The sequence below is a fragment of the Heterocephalus glaber genome, unplaced genomic scaffold, assembly GCF_053883595.1.
Source record: "Heterocephalus glaber isolate CG9 unplaced genomic scaffold, H.glaber_assembly_v1.0 deba00000331, whole genome shotgun sequence".
NCBI lineage: Eukaryota > Metazoa > Chordata > Mammalia > Rodentia > Bathyergidae > Heterocephalus > Heterocephalus glaber.
The window spans coordinates 46427887-46454130 of record NW_028258142.1 but is presented as its reverse complement, the minus strand read 5'-3'; the positions used below and the strand labels follow the sequence as shown (position 1 = coordinate 46454130).

Here is a 26244-nt window from a genome sequence, read left to right as displayed (position 1 = left end):
TTTCCACTTTTACTGTAGTTCTCTGCCTTCATTCCTTAGCACAGCCTTAAGAAGGGGACAAATTCTCAAATATCTCTTGAAAATGATCCCACTTAATTCAGCAACATATTCCCCACACACACACCTTGCTCTTTTTGGGGGGACAAGTAGTACTTCATATTTCTCCATAAGTATATCCAATGCTAAAATAAAAGATACATCCCAGCAAGGTCTATAATTATCTATCTTAGACATAGTGAAGTATAACATTCAATTAAAATGAAAAAGTCCCTTTATTCTGAAGTTACTTGTAGGACTTTTTTATTAAAACTTTCATCATATGCCTATGGAATTAAATATCTGAACATATATAATTATTAAAAATTCCCTCATTTCCAAAAACTGTATCTTTAAAAGTAAAAATGCCTTCTTTTGAAGCTGAAGTTCTGCCTAACCTATCAATTAAACCATAATCCAGTCAAAACAAGTAAAATTATCTTCACAATCATTTTATGCTTTATTTTGGTTGGAAGGCAAAGAAAAAGCTGGTAGTGAAATTATTCCCTTGTAAGCTGCCATAGCCATTAGCATCTGGGCCTCATTTGGACATTTTGTTATTTGAGGCAAACTTTGTCTTGAATCATTTCTACACTAGCTTTCCTCTTCATACTGTTTTGATCTGGAGACACTAGATTTCTAAGACATATTGTACCCCTTTTCTGTAAGAGTATCCCATGAACACTGAAGTTCTCGGGAAGTTGTTGACTAATTCTAGTATTCCTACAGATGTAGGTGATCCTGGGTAACGAGTCAAAGGGAATCTTCAGCATCCTTTGCTATTTTTCCCAGGTTCCTGACAGGTGCCTGGAGTTCCTGCAGGATTGTCTATGGGAAGAGGGAACAGAGTATCCTGAGGCCAGTGGCTTCACAACTGAGCTCCTGCTAAAGGAGATATACTTTCTCATTGATAAGTTCAGTGAGCCTTGAACAAAAGGTCCCATAATAAAATACCAAGTTTGGAAAGTGTTAACAGCCACATGCTCATCTGGAGAAAAACTATTGCCAAATGAATAAGCAGAACATAATAACGAACAAATTCTATCCAAATTGGTCAACACATGCCAATTTCTTTTATCAGAAAACACAGATTTGTCCTATTTCTAATCCTGGACATGTCTCCAAAAACTTGGAATAGAATCAGATTTTCAGTTGGATTTTAAAGGTGGATTAGATATTTGATTGTGGAAATATACTGAGGTTTTAAGTGATGACATTACATATGTTTTCATTTTGTTCCCATACTGAATTTCACCCTTGCTTCTTAAGAGGCATCAGAAGTTGCACGTGCTGAGACAACAGAGGACGCTCCTCCATGTTAGGATGAGGGCCCGCGTGTCAGCTCCACCCAGAGATGGACATGGTGATTTCTGTGCTTAGGCTGAGGTTGACTTTAGTCCCACAAAGGAAAAATTCCCTTCCACAACCAAAAAAACAAAAAAATCCCTATTTTTTATTGAAAATAATCCACATCTTTTCTGATCATGTGGTGTTGCTTATTACTGGAGCGACAGAGTCTCTCAAAAAATAAAGCATTCTTAATTTGATGAGTTTTATTTAAAGGAAAATCAAATTCTGAAACAGATACTTCTTTTTAAAAAAGGCATATGTCAGGCTCTTCTATCTCTTCCCTCTCTCTCTGCTTCTCACCCCACACATGGTAAAGGTGTGAAGTGGTGTGCCTCTTCTGTGCTTCCATTCTTTCTCAATCTAAAATAAGTACAAGCTGTTCTGAAAACAACTATGTAGTCATATAAAATTTGTGTAAAATATATGTTATAGATTTATACATTGATATATTCTACATACATATCTCATTTACAGCTGCAACAACTCCTTGAAGTATTATTATTCTCACAGTAGGGATGAAGAAACAGTGCCTATTAGAAGCTGATATTTCCCAGTTGTATAGCTAACAAGGAATAAAGGCAAAATGAAATCCAGATTTTCATAGTATTGTGCCCAAGCACCTTCTAATTCATAAAAAGGCTAGTCTTTATTAAAAAACTGCATGTGACTTTTAAAATTGCATGTATACAATGACCAGCTTACTATGATTTGTTCAGACATTCATGGTTTTAGTACTCAAAAATCCCTTAGTTCTAATCAAACCAGGGTGGCCAGTCATTGTACATGTAGAAGCAGATGCAAGAGGCTGCAATAGACATCCTGAAGGAAGTGGAGAGATACAGAAAATGAAATACAAGTAGAGGTAAATAATCCAGGAAGCTTATTAAGACAAAGATAAAAATGATTCCTAACCTATATTAAAGAAAACTATTTTAACAAACACAACAACCTAATGATTAGAACTAATTTATCATAAATGTTTGTGCAATGAAATCTACCTATAAATTTAAGATCCACTTCAGTATCATGAAATGTCTAAGATGCACAGACTTGACTACCAGATCTTGAAAAGTGAAATCGTTTCTTAAGTTTTATCAGAAGAAATCACACAACACACATCCTGAAGTATTGGGGCCTAAGATCCTCAACCTCCTTTTTAGCTGTTTTTGTCCTCAAAGTCGACCTCACTGAAGGGGCTGCCTCCCAGGCTTTCCTCCCCATCTACATTGTGCTGGATTCTGTTCGCTGTTCTCTCTTCCCAAGTTCTCATAACATCATTTAAGATCGTTCTTTTTCATGCCGGGGATTTAGCTCAGTGGTTCGGGCCCCTGCCTGGCAAGTGCAAGGTCCTGAGTCAGATCCCTGGTACAAAAAAAAAGAGTGTTCTTTTTCTTGGGTGTGTCCCTCCGTGTCCTTTCTTAAAACCCACATGAGCTCCTTCTATGCGTCCCTCCATTCCCCTGCTTTTTGCTCTTCCCCTCTATTTAGTTCATGCCAGCAGGGAAGCAGAGCACTGGGGAGAGGCCCAGAGAAGCAGGGGCCAGAGCTACAGCCCCAAAGCCCCACCTCCATGACCCACCTAGACCCACCCCCCAAGTCGGCTGTACTTCTCCCCTAGGCAGCTCTCAAGCTAGTCAAGTTGATAATCAAGATCAACCTTCGCACATGTATGCAAATGCAGTGATTTTAAACCTAAGTATTAACCCATGACATTCAGTGGTCACCAAAACTAACCCTATTCTCCATTTTTCTCTATCAAATATATTATGATTATTTGTACACATGAATTATTTGTTCCATGAATAGGGTTGTTTTCACACAATAGGCATCCACAATGGGTATTCATTTCATGCACTTTTAAAGTTGATTGGCATTTAATAAGATTACATAGCACACTCCTCTTTTTTCTTTTCATTATATATATTTAAGGCATATGACATGATACTTTGATACAGTTTTGTTGATATACATAGCAAAATGATTACTGCAGTCAACCAAATCAACATATCTTATACGCCAGTTAACTTTTGTCTTGGCAAATTACCAGTAGATAATACAATGTTATTAACCAAATGCACATGCTGTAAGCTAGAGCTCCAGACATAATACTGTACATAATGTGCACCTTTTGACCTACATCTTCACATTCCTATCTCCACTCTTCATCCTGCCCCTGGTAACCATGATTTTACTACTTCGATATGTTTGATTTTTGTTTCTTTTTAAGATTGTAAGTCTAAGTGAGATCATGTAGTATTTTCCTTTCTGGTTTATTTCACTCAGCATAATGTCCTCTAGTTTCATTCATGTCGTCACAAATGACAGAGCCTCCTTTTTTTTTGACACCGGGGATCAAACTCGCGTCCTTGCGCTTGTGAGGCAGGTGGCAGAACCACTGAGCTAAATCCCTGGCCCTCAGAGCCTTCTTTTTTTACAATGGTATAATATTCTACTCTATGTATATATGCTGTATTATATATATATGTATATATGTGTATATGCTGTTGATGAACGCTTAGTTTCTCCCCCATCTTGGTTATTGTGAATAATGTTGCAATAAATATGGTGACGCAGTATCTTTATTAGGTGATGATTTCTTTTCCTTTGGATATATACCCAATAGAGGCATTGCTGGATACAATTTTAAACTGATGCACATTTCATAGAATTATACATAGCATGCTGCTGTTTTGAATCTCTTCCAGATCTGTTGTTAGAGCCTCTGCTTTACAAAGCTCTTTACTTTTTCTTGGGAAGTGGCTATTTTAATTACTTGTCAAACAACTACTACTTATATTTATTAGTTTATTTTCCTTTGAACAAAAATATGAGCCCTTTCTTAAAAATTTAGTTTTTCAATAAACAATATATGCTTTTAAAAATAAATGGGATACAAAAGGTAAAATCTCAACTCCAAAAGCATCACTTTGAGAATACTACCTGCATTAGTCACTTAAGGACAGCAGGGAGGAAAAAAAAACTGACCAAAGCCATTTGCTTTTTAGTGACCAGGATTTTCATGCACATGGATGCCTCACAAATCAACGAAGACCTGAATTTAAACCTTCCTTTTACCACTGCAAGAAGTCTACAGACAGCATTTGCTCTCTCCAGGACTGTGACAGTACAGTCTGTGTCTATAGAATGGAGCAAAGATTAACTGCTTGTTCATAATAAATCAAGGGTATCTGATTTGCTTGTTACATGTCTGGGTTTGCCTTGGAAGCGAGCCCTAGCAACTATTTTTCTGATCAATCCTAACTCTCACGTTAGTGCTCACAAAAGAGAAAAACATTTACTCATGATAAAGACTGAGTTGTAGCCATTGTAAATCTTATCAATTGCCTTGTGAAGGTTAGGGGGAAAAGTGAAGACAAAAATTTCCACTGTGCTTCTGGACTAATAATACCCTTAACAATGTTTCAAAGTGTGGGATTTCTAGGATTGGCACAGTTGAAAACATAAATGGAATCTCAGCATTGTTAAATGGATGCACATTGAGGCCATACTCTTAAGTGAAATAAATAGGACACACATGTGTAAATACCAAATAGTTTCTCTGGTGTAAGAAACTGAAAGTGTAAATAAGGATCAAAATGTATAATTGATAATGTGAAGTAGGAAGAAAAGTTCTAAAGGATTAGGGGATGTGGGAGGGGTAGGGGAAAGGAAAGAAGGGAAATGAAAAATATGAGAAAAGGAAAACATGGAAACAAAGTCTTTGTAAATAGGGAGGGGTGGAGGCGATGAAGGGAGGACAGGGGAATGGGAAAAAAATAAGAACCAAGATATGTCATGTAAAGGTACAAGATTCCAATGATGAATATAACTGTATTGTATACCTAAAATGTACCAATAAACTTAATGAAAAAAAGAACATAAATGGAGACAGAGATGGGAACCTAAGGAGATATTTGATTAATAAATGTTACAGTATGAATAATGGCCAGTAATTGTCCAATAAAGAAAATTATTACAGTTTACTAGTTAATGGGAAATATTAGAGGGCCTAATACTTTCTTTTTTCTCTATTTTTCTTACAAGCCAGCAAGATCAGCATAAGTAAACTGAACAAATATTTGTCATATTTGGAGTCAGTCTCACACACACACACACATACACACATGTGTGCACATACACACAGTGTAAAAATATTTTTTGTGGCTTCAGCAAAGTACTTAATACATCATATAAGTTCCTTATGATCACTTGGCTAATTGTTTGAAGGGGAAGATATTTTTCTTAAAATCATGAAGACAAAGGCAAATTATTTTTATCTAAAATGTGAGCCAATATATAATCATTTTCCATAACTTAAATACATACTTGCACACAAGCAGTTCATTTTCCACACACATTTTTGAGTGTCAGTTTTATGCTAGTGTTCAGAGACACAACACAAGGGAGCAGTGTGCTGGACGTGACCCCAGTGGCCTGCCACCAGCTCTGCTCATTCTTCTTAGGTCACTTGTGCCTTGAGGCATCCAGGACCCTTGAGAAAGACAGTTCTTGATAGAGGGAGAAGAAACAGAGATACTTGCTTTCTGGGCTCCAGGGTTCTTTTCTTCTATTTCTGAATTATTAATGACCTACATAAACACTAGCACAGACAAGAAATGTTTGTTGAAATTGAAGAACTCCAGTGTAAAAGTGTCTAATTTAACCCACAGGAAATGGTATGAGATGTCTATTCAACCTGTCAAAAAAGGCAGTTGAAGGATTGATGCCTCCATCCAGCAGCACTGGCAGTGGTCTGCACTTTCCCTAAGGAATTCACTTTGGGGTTAAGAATAAGGAACGCTTCTTCCTCTTTCTCTCATAAAAAAATAATTTTTGAACATTTAGTAACAGATGAAGTAGTAAGTACGCTTGTAGGCCACCACGCCTAATGGGACATTACAATAGTAAAATCAGCAATATATTGTAGAAAATACTAGAGACAAACAAGGGTTTCATCCATGATTTCTTAAAACAGTCTTGCTCTAATGTGGTAAAATATAATCCAAAAAAATTTAAACAAACAAAACCAGAAAGCCTTCTTTCTGGAGGCAGCCATTTGCCGTTGAGTATTTTTGAGATGTTCCTGTGAGCCACGCCAGCAGCTGCAGCCACACTACCACTGGAGCCCAGCCAGCTGACAGTTGCCGAAAGCTGGTGATGCTGGGTTGTGATGTGGCTAAGCACCACCACATAAAGCCCTGATCAGGACTCTGAAGAAGTCGTGTGGTCCATCAGAATGCATGTAATAAATTTACCATTTTGCACATAAAGAGTAAGTTGCTTTCAGTAGCAGATCTTTTGATCCCAGTGACTACCAAATAAATGTTAAACAGGTTGTGACTTAAAGGGACCTCTCCATTATCAATCCTTGTCAGACCCTATTTCATGAAACATCTTTTTCCTAGTTTTCATTTACTCAGTTTCTCTTCTTTCAGATATATGTGTGTGGTCTCTCTCTCTCCGTCTCTCTCTCTCTCTCTGTCTCTGTCTCTCTCTCTCTCTCTCTCTCTCTCTCTCTCTCACACACACACACACACACACACACACACACACACACACACAAACTCACTTTCTTTCCCAGCCCTCATAAAAATTTTATGAAAACGTCATTTCATGACTTCATGAGCAGTCACTTCATAAACAGAAAGTTCAACAGAGAGGTAGAAGCATTTCTTCTACCCTCTCCCCCTGCTGTTTGGAATAAAATATATAGGTTATTGAAACCAATTTTTCCACAGTTCCTATCAGCAAATTTTTTATCTCACAGAAAATCCACAGGTTAAATAGCTGTTCTCCCTTCAATCCTGTCAAGCCGGCTGTGTGGCTGTTTCTTCCTCTAATGAATTGCAAGCCATTCTCTAGGCATATTCAACTTTTAATCAAAAAGGGTGCCATTCTACTTTGTTACTGCACCCATAGACAGTCTAGGTAAAATTGTATGTGCATATTAAAATTTAAATTTTATCCTACAATAAAAAATGTTTTTAATGCCCCCAAATGTTGCTCAGTTCTCCTCAAAGCAAAATCCAAGAATGTTCCTTGTTGGTACTGTGTATACCTGGGAACTTATTCGCGCTGAGTAACAGTACAAAACTTGAGCTGCCTCACTTTCTGCTTCCAGGAATGCCAATCAGAGAACATTCTTTTCCAGGCAGCCAAGTTTGGAAGTCAGTTGGTTTCTGGCAGTGAGTAGGGAGAGGGGAGGGCAGGAGAATCACAGTGAGTCCCGGGCTGATCTTCAGCCTGGAAGTGTTTCCGTAATAGCCATCAATGGAGGCATCTCCTTTCCCCCACTCGGAGACAGGTAAAAGGACAGCTGAATAAACCAGCCAGGCACAAAACAGCGGAAGCTGGGTCGGAGGGCGGGGGAGGAGAGGGGGACTGAAAGCTTGCCATTGGTGAGCTTACCAAAGGCATCTGCCAGTGGGACTCCAGTGGAATGTGAAACCAAATCATTTTCAAGTTAAAGATAGACACAGTATACACCAGGAGCTAGAAGCTGGATTTTAAACTCCTATTTGGCCCTGGAATTCCAAGGAGATTTGTGATGATCTTGGTGGCAGTGAACAATTTGGTTAAAGTTTGTTCTTCCGGTGAATGTGCTAAGAGTTCATGTATGTTCTGGATGTACTGCAATTAAAAGGATTTAAGAGACCATGGTGTGCATACTCCAGGGTAAGTGAAAAGGTTGCCTTTGAAGTGCATCGTTTCTCTGGAAAGGTTAATAAGGAATTTTTCTCTTTTATTGGTGTAAATGAAAAAGTGCTAGTGAAGATTTTGTAGTATATGCAGCCGACTTACTATTCTTGAGATCATTAGCATTGCACATGTTGGGGAGTAGAACAAAATAGAGTATCATAGCTTTGTTTTGAAACTTACATTGCAGGTCTTTAACTTCAGTTTTGCCTTTACCTTTGTTTTTCCTTTGGTTAACCCTTAAGCTCCCTGAGTTTACTGAGTTATTTGTCACAACAAAGACTAAACGGCACTGTGTTTATTATGCCACTGTACTATTGAAACTGTGCTCTTGTGACATGGAGTTCAGTTTCCCCTGCGTGGCACTAAGTTGCTTCACAATTAAAAAACAAGTTTCAAGAAAAAGAGAGAGGGGAACAATAGTCTTTAAGAATTGTCTAAAAGTGCAAAAGAGCCACTAGAAAACACTCTATTTTTTAAATAACAGAGACAAATGAACAATTTCCATCAAAGAGAATAGTTTATTAATGGAAGATACTTTTTAACATTACCTCATTAATTCCAAACAGGTTCCCCTCCTCCAAAAGAGCTGATATTTCCTAAGTGAAGAGAGGCACTCTGCTTACACAGACCTTGAGAGAACAGGGAGGGAAAGGGTTGTCCAATTTGCTGTTGCCATGCAGCGGATTGAGGATTAATAAGCATTTTTTCTTCATTAAGAGAGGGAATGACATTCTTCAGTTCTGCATGTTTTGCCCATGTATAGGTTTTGTTTCTTGTTTTGTCAAATGACCTCTCCCTCTGCTCTTAAGGACAGCATTTCCAAACTTGCTCAGCATTCTTTCTGAATAAATACTGGCCATAATAGTTAGAGGGTACATGGTGTGAATTGGAAATTCTCCTTTATATGGGGAAAATAAATCTACTGCTGACGCTCTCATTCCAGAATGTGGGGCTGAACAGTTAGTTGTTAAATGTAAACAACTAGCTTTTGTTTTGTCAAGTAGACCAGATTCAAATGAACTAAACTGACTATCCTAGGTACAATCAATCGTTTAACATGAAACTCTCACTCAACTTTGATAAGAATAAATAATATACCATGTTACTTTTCTATGATGGGGCATTAACTTGATAGAACTGCTTGAGTTGGTTTTGCAACTACTGAGTGAACTGACAAGGGCAAACACAATGTGAAGTTGGCAGAGCTTGGGTTTGGTGTCCACTCCCTCCTCTGCCCACTTCCCCTCCTCCTCCTGTCTTCCTTCTCCCTCCAAATCCCCGAGGACTCCACTGCCCGGAGCCTTTCTTTTCTAACAATCCAGACTTATGGTGAGGAGGAATGGGCCTGTAGATTGCTTTCAAGTCAGTGTACTAAATTCACGGAGAACATTTACACTGCAGTATACAAACCTAACCTGAAAGAGTTTAGGCAATTTGTTAGGAAGACTTATAATTAACCCATTAGGTTGTAAAATTGCAACTAATTTTCCTTTCCCCACGAACAGATGGTACCTTTGTAAATTTTCCCTGGTCATATTAGATGCCTAGTGATATTTTGTAACCAGCTGTGTCCTGATTGGTTGACATTAGGAATGAACCTGGCATAAATCTCAGATGCTTCCCAGAAGTTTGGGAATGCAGGCACCTGTACACAGTACGCACATAGACACATGCAGACATTCCTTTTGCTTAATTAATATGCTTCTGATCCAATTACAAAATTAAGTGACATTATATTGGGCTCATCAGGGAGGGGTTTTTTCAGTATGTAAAAAGGAAAAAGTACAAAATTCTGAAGTGTAAGAATTTAAACTATGTAGCTGAATGACGTTGACAGGAAAAAAACCCAAATATTTCTCTGCTACTATTATGTCTCTTTAACAGTTTCTAGTTCCCTGATGAAATTGTCAAGCTTGGCTATATTTCTTTGAACATAGTAAAGATAATTGATTTATAATATGCCTCCTAATTATAATATCTCAAGTGTTATTACATTTATTTCTCTTATTGCTATTCCTGCCACTTCTCCCTCATAGTGTCTTGTTTTCCTAGTAGCTTAAATCTCTTTGCTGTATGCTAAAAGTGTATTTTTAAAAATACCTGTAAGAATAAATGGAAACTATGAAACTGCCATTTTCTTGCAGAGAAAATTTTGGTTTGCATCTGCCAAGCACCTGGGGGCGATACTGGACCAGAATCTCCTTAGATAAAGTGAAACAGTGAAAGCTGTGGGAGCCCTCTGTGATAAGAGGCAATCTGTGTGAGAGATGATTTATTTCAGGCTCACTCTGTCCTGAAGGGAAATGTGGCAGGTATGGCCCTGCAGGATTCCCAGCCTAAAGTTAGGTTACTTAGTTATTAGTTAAAGTCCTTACCAGAGGGCTATGGACTGAGACTTTTCCTTGAAGCCCATCAGGAAAGCCAAGCGGTGCAGGCCTGTAATCCCAGCACTTGGGAGGCTGAGGCGGGAGAATCACTGCAAGTTCGAGGTTAGCCTGGAGTACATAGTGAGTTCAAGATCAGCCCGAACTACATACTGAGACCTTGTCTCAAAAAAAAAGGTGTTTTCTCAGGTCTTTTTTTTTTTCCTAGAATTCATATGTCCAGAGGCAAAAATTTGTAAAGCTGAGCTTACCTCTCTGACAGCTGGTCCCCAAAACTTTCACTTGCTAAATTCTATCTTAGCAGCTCTTTGCTCTCTTTGTTGTTTTTACACCTATTTCAAGCATTTTTACTTACCTTCTTGGGTGTGCCAGTCCAAATTATCTCAATTCTATTACAAGAGGAGGAAATTCACTCTACTGCGTTTATAGTCATTCTTTTTTTTGAAAAAACTCTTTATTCTAGAGAAGCTGTCAGACAGTCTGCTGATATTAGGAATTATTTATTTTTATTTACTTTTTAGTTGTTACCTGATTTAGTTTGACTTTGGAAAAAAACTGCTTATGCGTGCTGATTGCGAGAGTCATGTTTTCCCGCTCGATAAGAGCTGTCTGCAATACTTCACACTCCTCTCATCTGTCCCTAGCTGACCACTTTCTTTGGCAATCTCTTTAATCCACCCAACTGCCATCACTCTCAGCTGTTGACTTTCATTCCTCCAGCTTTCTCTTGACCTTCGTTCAGTTTTACCACATTTAAAAAAAAAAATCTTAAATAAATCCTTTCCTTTTCATGCTCTTTGCAGTTGTTCTACTTTTTACCATCGCCCTGGGGGATTACTCCGGTTTTGCCTTACTCTCCACGTCTAGGTCCCATCCACACTCCCCACCCCCAACACGCTGGGGCCAACACATCATTCTTCTAAAATCCATAGACATCAATGATTACTTAAAATTTTTCAGTGGCTCATCGTTTACTTTAAAATAAAGCTCAGTCTCTTCAGTAAGACCTACAAAGCCTGTCACAAAGCCCTCATCCATTTCTCTAACATTGTCTCCTCTACTTCACTGGTTAGCATTGGCACTTTAATCTCACTTAACCGCTGTCTCTAGAATATTCCCTATACCATCATACTTCTGTGCCACTCCACCTACTGAATCCTTTTTCCAAAAATGTCTATTTCTCCTTTATTTTGTGGGGGAATCCTACTTCTCTTTCAAGGTTGACCTCAGAAGTCACCTTCCATGTACTGCCTTTAATTGTATCGTTCACCCGCTGCTCTGGGAGGCCCCGATGATGAGTTGTGTCCTTTGTTTCTATAGTCTCAGGAACCAACCCATAGAAACCACTCACTACATGTTTAAGGAATTTTAAAAGGACTATTGTCAGGACATTTTTCCTTAAAATTTATCTTTTTTTTTCTTTCACTTTACTACTCATTTCACATTACTACTCATTTTACCTTAGATTCCTTGTCAGTATTGGTCCTTCCTATACGTCAAGTAGTGCCAGGAAACGATATGTTTGCCTGTCCAGTCATGGTCATTGTTTTAGAAAAGGACTTTCTCTGTTTTCTTGCTAATTTTTTTTTCCTAAATTAGACAAATTGGTGGTGAGAGGCAGTGTAAGTAGCTGTACGTTATCAGAGAGCTTCATAATTAAAAGACAGTCCTAGAGTGGGAAAAATTATATACTTCAGCCAACCTAGATCAAAATCTTGGATAGCACAGCAAGACAAAGTTAAGAAGATACAACCAAATTAAAATTATTTCATAGCACACAACCTGAATCTGGATCATCAGAAAACACTAGATTGTTTTCAGATCATTGTGTTGTGCTAGCAGGAAAGCAGTTGGTGACTTATGTAATATGGCATTGTGGCCCTGAATCTTGAAGCTGGTTGAAATTTCTTATGAAAAATTTTAAGGCCTTGAGTGCAACGTTAATTTTGTTTTACTATCAGAGTATACTAAGCAAGGAAAATTACATCATTAATTAAAAAGTGAGCATAGTTGGTGGGAACCAGAAGAACAAAAAATATGTAGCCTGATTTATTGTAAGGATGTTTCACTGTATATTTTTGGGGACACACACATTTCTCATCAAATATTTATTGTGTGTCTTTAATATGCCAACTCCTGAGATTTAGAAAAATTTGAAACACTTGCTTATATTATTTCTCACATAGGACTCTCTTACCTCCACAGAAAGAAAAGCCTATATATATGCAAGGGAAAATGTTATCTTTTAAAGAAACTTTGAATCTGATGAAATATTCAAAGCCAATTGTTTAAATGTGAACCTAAAATTCTCTATCACAAAATATTAAAATATGAATTACCTTTTTCTTTTTGCCTCATGAAAGAAACTAAAACTGGGTCTTGAATACTAGTGATTAAATCGTAACTTCTAAGTAGCCAAGCTACTCTGGTTCATTAATTCAACAATTTGAACTTCTATCTTGTTTCTTAACTGTGGTAGGCAAGAAATTATGTCCCTTTTTCTTTGGAAACTAACACTGGATTACAGAGTGTCAAAATAATGGAATTAATTAACATCTTATTATATATTCTTTCATTTATATTATTTCTTTTTGCTGATCTCACATATTATTTTGAAAATGCCATTTTAACTCAACTCAAAAATTAGTATTTTCTCTTAGAAAGCCAAGTTATCGAGTAATCTTGAAATTATTTTAATTTTTTAAAATCTCATGTTTATCACACATTTTGTTTATAGAATATCTTACAGAGGCCTGAACAAATTCTGAAAAAAAGGTAAATAAAACATATTTTTAAAACATACTGTGTGGTATCTTAATATAAAATAGAAGTACATTTATTTACATAAAGCTGACTTTGCTTCTTTGCAAAATAAATATAGCATAAGTATGACTCAGAATCACCCTGATTCATGAACACTTTGTAAGCCTCTCTCTATATAGAAAGAGAGATTTTTTTTTTTTTTTTTTTGGTACCGGGGGTTGAACTCGGGACCTCGTGCCCAATATATTTTAAAGCAATAGAGTTATTTTTATGATTTTTCTTTCTCTAGTTTCCTTTTTTTTTTTGTACCAGGGATCGAACTCGGGACCTTGTGTGGAACCACTGAGCTAAATCCCGGCCCATTTCTAGTCTCCTTTTACTAGGTATATCCATTCCTATACTGTGATAGGTCACCGATTATTGCCTCCTGAAACAGTGAATTTACTGAAATGATCATAGCTCAGGAACACAGATGTCTTTACTAGCTTTATTAAAGGATATAGATTAATTTTAAATGAAATTGATCTTCTAATGCAAATGAACTTCCAACTCTCAGAATGTTACCACACATTTATAGAAACATGTTCACTCACCAAAAGATATTTTTATCACCTCAGATTAATGTAAAAATTCTTTTCTAAAGTTAATGCATTGTTTCAAATTATTTTGTAGGTAAGAGATATATGTTGCTACTTTATTATAAAATATGATAAAATTAAGATGTAGACATAGGAAATATTCCACATATAATAAGTGTGATTTCCTGAGGTAGCAAACAAACCCAATCTCAATTTTGTATAAAATAAAGGTTTTCTTCTCATCCAGGCAATTTGACCATCACAGGTTGGCTAAGGACATTTCTCAACATTGCTGCTTTCACTTAAAAATGATTCGTTTTCCTTTGCTCACATCCAACTTCACTGTGTGAAAAACACAATCCTACCACATGTCTGGAAAAGGAAAGGACTAAATATGTATGAAGAGGTCTAATGAATTTCCACACTAACATATGCTAGGCACCTCCAAACCCTCAGAGTCTAGACTGACAGCCTTAGGTACTGGTGAGCAGGTCCACACTTGGTCGTGTGCAGATACATTGCCTATGATGTGATGCTGATTTCTTTGGTCTGTTTATATCCTTTCAGTCTCACCTCCACTGAGACTTTTTGTCGCTAAACATGCCCATTCCAAAGTGTTTGCCCCCTTATCAGTTATGGTTTCTCTAGTGCTCCGAAATGCTAGGAATTTACCTAGCTTCACATTCACCATTGAGAAGGTGGTGTTCATGAACAGTTTCAGGAAGTGAAAGGAGCGTCTGTTAATGGTAATTGCTACAGAACCTAGAGAACAAGTGTGAAATGTTCATCTTTTCCTGTCTTTAAAAACTACTCATGTGAAGTAGAGAAATAGAGAAAAAGATAATTAGATGCAGATTTCATCCCAGCCCCCAGATTTGTCAATAGGCAAAGTGAAAAGACCTGGCTTAGGAAAAAGTGACACAGAGAAATGATGATATATATTATATATTAGAAATGCAGAGCTTTCAGTACCGTTTACATCACTGATACTCTCCCTTTTCCTTAGCATTTAGCTTTAAGCACTAACAAGATAAAACTCAGGACTTCAAAGATTAATGAAGCACTTAAAAGTTTAACATTTTTCAGTCAATATTTTAAGGGCCTTTGGATTGTAATTTAAGTCAGTAAATCTAATTTGTGTTCTTGAGAGCAATATTTCTAGGAAATCCTGGGCGGGGGGTGTGGGGGGCTGGTGAAGGATCCGGATCAGCTATATCCCTTTCTTGGAGATTTAGGTCAACATTAGCATTAAGGGTTCACAAATGTCCTACACTAAAAATATGTGCTTGACTTTCTTCAGTTCAATGTTTTCCAAGCTAATTTAACCATGAGAGGGGTAGAGATAGATACATATAAAAATATATAGGTAGATAGTTACATACATACATAGATATGTAGGCAGAACTATATAGATAGAGAATATTTCAACACCACAAAACACACTTCAGTAATTTGAAATAGGAAGAAAAGGTCCAAAGGGGGAGGGGTGGTGGGAGGGGAAAGGGAAAGGAAAGAAGGGAAAGGAAAAATTATGAGAAAAGAAAAAAAGTGGAAATGAAGTCTATGTAAATAGGGAAGGTGGAGTGGGTGAAGGGTACACAGGTAATGGGGAGAAAAATAAGAACCAAGATACATCATGTACAGATACAAGCACCCAATGATAAATGTAAATGTATTGTATACCTAAAATGTACCGGTAAAAGAATTTAAGGAAAAAAAAACACTTCGGTAAATTCTGATTTAATTGCCCCTAATATATTGTACTAATAATTTATAGTATGATAGCATTGGAGCTCATGTAATACTTTTAGAACATAAAGATAAGAATTTTAAAGAATATATATAAATATCTTTACTATCTGACAATTTGTTTTCATGCACTCAATAAAAGATGCTGATTTAGAAGCCAATGGAAATCAAATTTTAAACTGACAGAGCCTCCAAAAATATTTAAAATTACTTCAGGCATATAATTTGTGATCCTATAAATAAGGAGGTTATCTGTAGTCTTCAGAACTCAGAACTCCATGTGATTTTCACTATTTCATCCATTTTGTTAAAAAATCTAAAACTGTTATTCCATTTTACAGTATGAACATGCATTATTGATTTATTAGATTTAGTGGTAATTTCTTCTTCTTCTTTTTTTTTTGGTACCCGGGATCGAACTTGGGTCCTTGTGCTTGTGAGGCAGGCAGCGGAACCACTGAGCTAAATCTCCAGCCCTTAGTGGTAATTTCTTTATGATGACCTTATGAAAAGAAAGGTCACCTTCAATATCTGTTTCTTGATATTTTTTTTTATGTACTTTCTTTAAATTCGGAAGTATTAAATCTTACAAAGGAAAAAAGCAATTATTGGGTTTCAAATGACCCTCTACTAAAGTAACCATCTATGGGAGTTTGCAAGAATAATAGATAAACAAGGACAAGACATTCACTTTTCTCTTTAGAATATTTGTTGTATAAAATGCAATAACCACTTAAAAATAAAATGCAATAACCACTTAAAAATGAACCAATTGTTCCCTGAACATTTACACTACCAGCACCTCTTTCAGAGAAAATGACTATAGATAGGGGTTCACTGGTAGATGTTAAGGAGGTTTCATGTGATAGAACAAGGGTGTCTTTTCATCACCTGTACACTCTGAAAAGATTACTCTACTTTCTGTTCATTAGGGATTTAATTTCTTCTCTCTCAATTTTAAATAGGAGAAAAATCAATACTTAAAAAATGATTTGGGAAATACACCTACATCAAAGAGAAAAATATTCAATCAAAATTGTGGGTAGCATAAATCCTTAGCATACATTATTTTCCTCTGACTAATTTGTGTTTATATTCTTTCTTGGGGTTACAGTAAGATTCAGAAAGCATGACAATGGCAGTAACACCGCTAAAATCTCATTACAGGAAGATGTGAGGATCTTTTGAGCACTGCGGGGCTGCTCCTTTGTAATTCCTTCAATAGGCACAGGGCAGTACACTTGCTTCTTGTTTGCTAAGTTATGAAGTGGATTACATCCCCACTCTGAAACTGCCTAGCACCTAAAACATTTGGAATGCTGGAAAATATCCTGTGTAACCATTTTCAAGACACCAGGACATAAATCTAAATTACTTAGATTTACGGTATTACAATCTCCCCTCTGAAATGACATGTGGGAAGCGTTTAATGTAATGAGGCAGAGGGTCCTGGTGTGCAAGTTACATTATATTTTTCATTGCCAAGGGTAAATTATTGCTTCAGTTCCCTATATGGTACCCCAGTGGCCTCAAGACACAATATAGCTTCCCGAAGTGCCTGCTTTGTCTTAGGCAATAACTTACTCCCTGAGAGCATGCTTTCTGAGAATTACCCATAACATTTTCTACACTAGGCAGAGTTTCTTGATGGTCATTCACAGATAGTAACTAAACTCGACTTTTTTAACTTAGGAACATTAATTGAAGCGGTGAGTCTGCAAACATTACTATACAAAAGGAAAAACTGATGAATATTTTCTATCTACAATATTTATAAAACAAGAAAAATTCTGGTAAATTAAATTAGAGGGAATAAATTATTTGGCATTGCTACTCCATTACAAACTTTTTAAAGTAAGTAAGTATGGGCCTTTTGGAAGTGTTCTTTGAAGATTTAATGTTGTAATAATTAAATATACTGTTACACGTTTATAAACAAGAATCTTAATCCTATTTGAACATCAAATATTCAGACTCTGATATCTTAAGTGTGTGTGTGACAGTTCTTTTAAAATAAGCTTTACTGTCTAATAAGGTAACATAAGAATTTAATTAAAACAAAACAAATTTTAAAATGCTCAGTATTCCAACATTTGGGTAAATTTTAGAGCTTGACATTTTTTAAGCCAGAGACATAGCTCTGGGCTTTCTGCCAAACCATTACTGGTAATCTGATGACCAGGGATAAGCAAATGAAAGAACTGCTGCCTGGTTTAGTTAGATATGGGTTTGCTAAAAGGGAAGCCAACACATTTCTTATGCAAACGATCAAAGCCATAACTTAGGAACACACACACAAACACACACTATGCTTTTACTAAAAGCCCAAGAATATACACATTAAAATACAACTCTGATCAGAGACACAGATGTAGCAGACACAACTGGTGTTGGCTGGATACTTTGTATATCTTGAGTGGTTTTAATATACACCACCATGTCCCTCAATGGTGCAGTGGAAGGAATTAAATTATACATTAAATTATTCATTTGTAAATGAGTGATTTAGGCTGTTAATGTCTATGGGTTTTCTTAAGTGATTTAAATAAACACCTATTCTCCTCTGCATAGTGCTAAAAATATTTTATGTAATATTATAGCAATCCAGGAAATAAATCAGCCATTTTTATAAAAGGAATATTGTTTGAAATTTTGTAAGTTCTTTAAAGAGGAAAATACTGAGTAAGTAACTATGAATATTTGGATACATAATTTTGGCCACTGGAGGGCTCTCATATTTTTTTAACTAGTTCTTTAGAAATCTTGGTATAGCTGCAATTTCAGTACAACAAATTTAAACCTTAGTTCTATAAAATCTGTCTTGTCTCCTAATTTATAAAATGGTATATGTTTTCAAAATACAAACTAAAATAAAATTAGATTTGGTTTACTATGTTCTTTCATGATTTCACAACAAAATATAGTTCACAATAAAAAAGAGAAATTACCAAGGTGCCTATAAATTTGTAATCATTCATAACCAAGACTCATGTCAAGATTACATAATTGATAAATATATTATATATAACCTATGTATTAGAGGAAGACATTCCTAAATTTCAAGAGTTAGACTCTATGATTGACACCTTAACCTACCTAGTGCCAAGTCACTGCTATTTAGGAGTATATTGTTCACCAAAACCTACATTGTGTGTAGACAATATAACCAACCAACAGTTCAGTGTTTTGATAGAGTGAAGTCTGAAGCTAACATGAAAGAGATAAATTTCAAGAGATAAATAGGGAGGCATTTTTATAAAATTCTAAGGGGTCTCTATTGCTTAGAGGTCTTAGTGACTCTGAAATCTAAACCCTGCCCCCAAAGTAAACAAGCGAAAATAGAATGAATATCTACTTACAGGGGGGCCTGGAGCCAAAGCTCAATATGATCTCCTGTCTATATCAAGTTCTTTCAGTTTTCATGTATTTGCATTTCATTTCATTACTAAATCTTTCTTTTATTCACCATAAAAGTATTTTTTCCAAATTTCAGGAAAATGCACCATTTTACTCAATAGTATCTCATTCCCTACACAGTGGGTGTCCTTAGAATTCCCTTTGATTACAAATCCCTTTGTTTAGAAGCACAGCTGTAGATAGCAAATATCATTTAAAGTAAGAGTCACAGGAAATGAATTTTAGATAAATTGGTCACTATGAAAGATGGTTTTTTCAAAAAGGTAAGACTTAAAAACAAAAGGCAAGACTGGAGGCCAAAGAGAGAGAAGGAATATTGCTATAGTATTCTCATAATTATTAGATTAACTCATTTCATAACATCTAGCTAGATGGAACATGAATTTGACCACTGAGAGTAGGGTTTATAACTTTGTAAATTTTGCTTCTGTAGAAATCTGTTTGATAAAGCTGAATATTCTCCAGCCTACTTCCAAAGTGGACATTCTAAACAAAGCTTACATAGACTACACCTCATAATTTTCTCATAGTTTCAGTCTTCCATGATGTTATGAACACCTACTAGGAGAGAGAGATGTTTGTCACTGTAACAGGCACCTCTAACAACACAGAGGTGCTATTCTCAAAGGATACCTCCTATCTCTTCTCATGATCCTTGGCAGTTTGTAGATGTTTTCCATAAACACTCAAAGTCCCCAATTTTCCTGGACATTTTGGTACTTTATTTCTTTATGCATTCACACAGTTCACCTTTTCCAACCTCAATAGATTATAAGAAACAGAATTGGTAGATCAACTAGAAGAAAGGTACTGATGCACTTAGGAAGGCATGATTCTGTTTCCTAGTGAAATGCAGGAGAAAGGATCACAGCAATGCTTGATCTGGATGTGCTTATGATTCTGAGTCCTTATGATTTGAATCTTAAGTTTCCCTGACACCAATTAAAGGGAGCCTCAAAGGCTTCCCCAGTCCTTAATGAATCTCTGCTAACATTACGCTCTTCTGACAGATTCATTTTCAGTTTTAATTCTTATAAAAAGGACTGTGCCATGTCCTCTCATTTTATTTATCTACGTTACTGGGTTGATATTTGAGTGAACTGGAGACATGCATCCAAATCTACAAAAAAGATAGGTACTCAGACTATAATGACCTCATTTTGCTATCACAATCAAGAATGGCCTTAATAAGAGCTCTGTCTGTTACTAATTGCTCTCAGGAGGAAAGACACCAAACTGTTTCTTCCATGTTTTGCAGAACTTACAATATCAAAAGAGTAGATTCAGAATTCTTTTTCTTCTCTATTGAGAAAAGCGTTCATCCACCTTTTTGTAAATTAGAGTGACCCATCTTGTATGAGAATAAAAATCAGACTTCTTAATTTTTCCATCACAATGTCAACTTTGCTGCCTTTTCACCTACTGTATAAACATATGGATCTTCTTCAAACAGACACATAAAATGGCAGCACTGCTAGTAAATGTCATTAGATTTAGCCTTGAACTGGCAGTTCTTAGAGTACGGTCAAGGAACCTTCTGGAGTGCTGTGGTACATTGAGTCTCACGCCTAGCGCCTCCTCATGCATGTTCAGTGCCATTACTGAGTAACCACTTAATTTTGTGCGCTTGATTACTGTTATAGTTTACCACACAGTGGGACTATTTTTGGAAAATAAAGAGAGAATAACCCTGAACATGATGCTAAGTACTACTTGATGTCTTCAGAATAACGAGCTATGCTACGCAGGTCTCAGGAATTTGTACCAGGAAAAGTTTCTCTCTCAAGCTTGTAAGCTTTCATTGCTATAAAAAGAAAACTACACAATATATTCAATTTCCATTGTTGTTTTGATTGCCTAAGTTCTTGAACAGTAGGTTATTAAAGATCTAATTTCTGGTGCCTTATAATTATTGTCTTCAGAATTTATTTCAGGTCATACCTTACCAAAACTCCTTTTATTTCATCTTTCATAACACTCACCTCAGGAGGGCAGAATTCTTTCCTTCTCCACTTACTTGTGGTCTCTGACTCAGATGCTAACTTCTTGGAGTGCCACTGTTTCTCATCATAAGCAGATAATAAATGTTTTTGAAGCTGGGTGTGGTGGCGCACACCTGTAATTTCAACAGTCTAGGAAGCTAAGGCAGGAACGTCACAAGTTGGAGCCTAACCTCAGCAACTTAGCAGCTTGGCAAGACCTTGTCTCGAAATAAAACATTTTAAAAGGTCTGGGGATGTAGCTCAGGGTGAAGGTCCTGGGTTCAGTCTCCTGTGCCACTCATACAAAAAAAGTTTTGTTTGATTACCATTATATTGTACTGTCATATCTTGTACTTTTAAATAAATATTCCATTTTGAAAATAGGGGTGTAATTTTAAATCATTAAAAGTATAATTTTAAACAAGACTATTGAGAATAACAAATAGATAAAAACCATATTATTTCTTGGACATTTTGAAACCAATTTTTCCAAAGAGCTTGACAGTATCCTTTTATCTCCCTTTCTTTTTACCCAGTTCTATATTTATTGCTATCAGTGAAGTCACATTTTGTTGTACTGAATTTTATTTTTAGAAATTTTTAACTTTTAGAGTTTTCATCAAGGACTCTCGGCAGAATAGTTGAGCAATAAGGTCATGCTTGATAACCATGTGTTTATGTCATCAGTTTGTCCTATTCTTGCCAGTAAGGTCATTAGTCCAGTACGTGAGAAGAATTTCTATAGGCCAAAGAAAATTGTGCCTGCAAGGCTGTCTTTATGAGAACTTGGATGAGTCAGACCAACCATCATTCATAAAACCTGCTGTTTCCCCCACAGAAATCTTAGGAGAATGAAACTGAAAAGAGTAAGTATCATTCAAGATCAGAACAAATCAGTCTAAAATCCCAGTTTCCTGATTTATAATCTTTACGTCTTCCTAAGATGCTTCTCAGATATATATCATTAACTCTCTGAAATAGTGTATTGAGACAGAAAGAGTGACCCGGGATTTCCTCATTGTTCAGATGAACATGCAATGTGTTCACTTGTCTCTTCCAGTAGCATAGGTAGTTTGTTTTGAAGTATGCTTATAAAGCACATAAGTCCCAGGGGAGTGGAGAGGTCAAACTTCATGGGTAATAATAAAATATTGAAAAGGAAATATTTTTAAGATAAATCTACTCAATAAAATACTTTATGGTGATTTATGCATTAAGCTTCTTATATATACTTTCATGAGCTAGACAAAGTATTTTCCTGCAAAACATGTGACATTGGTTTAACTTTTTATTTTGTTGAAAACTTGAATGATAAAGTTACCATTGAGAAAATTTGATGAGATAATCCGTATAAAGAATTTATGTGCTCAGCATATTTCTCAGAGTAAAATGATGTCTGAAAGAGGTTTTGATGATTTGTGGAAATGCTGATATCATAACATAACACTAAAAATTACCAGGACACAAAATTATGCAGTTAATCACAATTTTATAGATATGTTGATAGAAAAAAACCTAAAAGGAAACATTCATCAAAGTTATCTTTAAATAATGAAATATTGAGATTATTTCCCTCTCTGTACTCACTTGTATCACACACATTTTCTACAAAGAACATATAAAATATGCCCATAAATATGAAATTCATAAAGATAAATCTCAAAGTTCCTTCCCTTGGATCTTAACAATTCTTGGATTTGAGAAGAAAACTCTATCATACTTTACTTAGTAGTTTATATCTCATATACCCTAAAGAAATAGTACCATTCTATTCTAGTCTAACTCCTTTCAGCCTTTTAGACCAGTTCACTCACCTGTAATGAAAATTTAGCAGATAAAGATATGACCCTGTTTTCAAGTATTGAGCTCTATAAATCTTGATACATAGAAGCTCATTTCTTTCTTCGGAACTTGTGTCATTCTCTTAGCAAAGAAAAATTTAGAAATATCATGGCTTTGGAGGACAGAGAGGCGTAACTATAGGGCATGACACCCATGACTCCAAGCACACTCTGCAGTGCCTCATTACTACAGAAAAAAGCACCAGCGAACACCTTTTCTTCCCATATCTGATTAGTTATACTGAGAAGCAATAAACAAGGAAAGGTTGCTGTCATTATTTCTGTAGTGCTTATACTCATCAGTAAACATTATTACGCTTAGACATTTCAGTGGTACTCAGCTTCCCTGTAAACATTTCCCCACCAGTTCATCTTGCTCTTGCCTTATAATTGTGAAACATTATATATATTAATCTAAATGAAGATATTATACCCATGAGAATTAGTCATTGCTGGGAGAGTGCTCAGTGCATAAATCAATTACAATGAGTCAGCCTTTATGTTAGAATCTTACTACTTTTAAAAAGAAGTATGCACATTTTTATGATAGCTTACTCCTCTGCACACCTCCTTCATCTCTTTGATAATATAATTTTCTACTATTATAAGCTTATCTCTGGCTTGGGTCACCAACTGTTAGAGGTGGGAGCAGGCCTAGCCATCACATAGTGAATAGTTCAATCTGTTAATTTCACAGAAGCCAAAATTGTGGTCTAGTAGCTTTGTCCAAGAGCAAAAAGGACCAAGAGTAGAACCCAGTCCCATTCTATTCTACCACATTTTGAGGTCTTTTAAAGATATACACCCACCATTCTTTGGCCCATATAATGGTGATAGGTCAGCCTCAGATACTTTGTTTTACGGAGTACATTCTGTTTCAGAATACGTGCCCAGAATTCCATGAAATCATTTCAGTATGGAAAATCCAGAGACAGAAAGAGTAGGAGTTGGTCTAAAAGGCATTTTAAATCAATGGTGACTATAAATCACTATTTTATTCCAACACAGTATCAGTCAATTCTCTGTGCCACAGAGTAGGCAAATGGAGGAAGTTCTCCAAGAGCTGGAGCAGAAAGGTCATTATTCTGTGACTAGTAACACAATTATCTTACTTTCTCAATCATGTTTTATTGTCTTTTTCTGCCAATTCATTTTTGGTAGGTGGCTCCTGCCAAAACTTTTCTTGTTAGAAAGTGGTTTTTTTCATGTTTTTAAGGGTTTGGTGTTGCAAATGAAGATAAAACCAAACTAGTGTTGTTATGGTTCAGACCTAAAATAGTCTCCAAAAGTCTCATGTATTGAAACGTGGTTGAACTGTAGTGGCTTATCAGTACATTCATCGATTGAACAGTTCGGTGTAGTTCATGTACTGTAAGGTGGCCAAATCTGGTGAGAAGAGCTGTCCCTGGGTAAATGCTTTAGGAGGCCATATCTCCTTTCCTGGCTCCTCCTTTCTCTATCTCTGCTTCCTGGCCACCTTGACAAAACCAGCTTCCTCCACTAGGCGCCTCCATTGTGCCATTTCTTCATTGGAGCTGGTAACCATGTTCAGAAAATCACTGTGAGCCAAAATAAATCTCTCCTCCTTTAACTTGCAAGTGTCAGGTATTTTGTCCCAGCAACAGAAAAGTGACTAATAAAAGTCTTGTGTTGAAAAGTAAGAGAATATTTACTTGCAGTCTTAGCATTTTTTAATTTTCCTGAAAATTATTTTTCATGAAAGTAATTGGTCAAATGCATGACCCTTAACAATGAGGAGAATCTATATTTTTTAATTCCTATCTTTATGCATTCATCATCTTTCTTGGGAAATTGTTTGGGGTCCCAGCACGGGAGCACAGCTACTCCTATACCCTTGACCTTGAACGAGGAAATGGTTCTTCTCTTTTTGGAGTTGTCATCCTCTTTGATGGTGCATACAGCTTCAGGAGGGACACACATGGAGCGATGAGGGTAGAAGGGGACACCCGCCTAGCCAGCCAGATCAGTCAAATCAACCCTAGCGATCAATGGGGTGACATCAATGGATGTCACAGCCAGATCACCCTCACATCCATTCATTCATCATCTTCCTTGATCACCATCCATAGACCAATTTCTGTGTGAGGTCTCTGGATGAAATTTCTTTCTTTCAGGGAGCTCACTGAGCACAGGAAAAAGATACATGCATAAGCAGATCATTGTGATTTCAGTGACAGATACAACTGAAGCCCTACAAGGAGAGGAAGCAAAGGATAAATAGAGGAAAAGTTAAATGAATAGAATCCCTAAAAGTGACCATAATTTGAAAAGCATATTATATACAGGCATGCACAATATAAATATGCAATTCTGGAAGAAGTAAATATACATAATTTAAGAAACATCAGAGTAGCAAGTTGTGTTGCTGAAACATAAAATGTGTGTGATGAGTTACACAAAAATAATACTGGACAGGCAAGAAGAAGTATCATAAAAGGACTTTAAAACTATGCTAAGGAGGTTAAAATTTACACTGCAAGGAGAAAAAAACATTTAAGAACTATGAACAGACAGTAGCATAATCAACCTGAATTCTAGAAAAAATACCATTGCCAGTCTGTAAGAAGCACTGCAGGGCAGAGAACCCCAAACCAAGAAAAACAACAAGTCTATATACCAGAAATTCCAGCAAGAAACTATTAGAGTATGGTGTTCTAAGAGAATCACAATGATAACGACAGTGAAATTAGAGAGGATAAATCTAAGAGATATTTCATATGTAGAGTCGATGTGACAGAGCTTTTGAGAGAGGTCAGAGGGAAAGACCAGTATCAAAATTGGCTTCCAGATTCTTGCTCTAGCAACAGAATGGATGGTCATGTCTTTCACAGTGGTAGGAAAGTGGGAAAGGGTTCAGATATGATAAGAATGAGCACAGTGACTGTGGCTATTTTGAGTTGGAAGCTTTGGTGGAATGTCTGTGTAAAAGTGTCCAGTAGGTAATTGAATATATGTGGGTGAAATAACTGGTGTAAAGACATGGATTTAAAAGTCATTAATGTATAAATAGTTAACATCATGAAAAGTGTGTTATTCCAAGACACATGCAAATGACAAGGAAAAGAAGACTGAGGAAGAATCCTAATGAACCCTAGTGATTTGGGTGGGGGAAACAGAATTACATCATCAAGTGACATTGGGAAGAATTAGCTGGAGTAAGAAAAAAAATCAGAAGAAATTATTTTAAAGAAACCAGAGGAAGATATGGGGCATGGGGTGGATAATACTGATAAATAGTATTGCATGAAACAAGCCAAATGGAAAGATTCTGTCTATTTGATTCTGCAATTCTGAGTTCCATGGCAGCCTCATTGGCAGTCAATTCAAGGTAGAGATGGGTGGGGAAAGGAGCAGAACTGCATTGGGTGAAGAGTGGAAGGAAGAGAGAGAAATGCAGTCAACACGAAGCCACTCTTTCTGAAGC

The 26244-nt window shown here is 36.4% G+C and overlaps 1 protein-coding gene across 27 annotated transcripts in view; it reads left to right on the top strand.

Moving 5' to 3' along the window:
* Positions 1–26244, top strand: part of Dtna (dystrobrevin alpha) — a 374420-nt gene that overhangs the window by 93844 nt on the left and 254332 nt on the right. For 14 of the 27 annotated variants that reach the window (XM_087193490.1, XM_087193484.1, XM_087193464.1 and 11 more), the window contains exon 1: positions 7809–8061. The exons of 5 other annotated variants lie outside the window; for them this stretch is intronic. The gene's annotated coding sequence lies outside the window, so the exon portion shown is untranslated. Of the gene's footprint in view, positions 1–7560; positions 8062–26244 lie in introns of those variants that run through there. 8 more of the 27 variants (XM_087193498.1, XM_087193431.1, XM_087193534.1 and 5 more) reach the window with 4 other exon arrangements.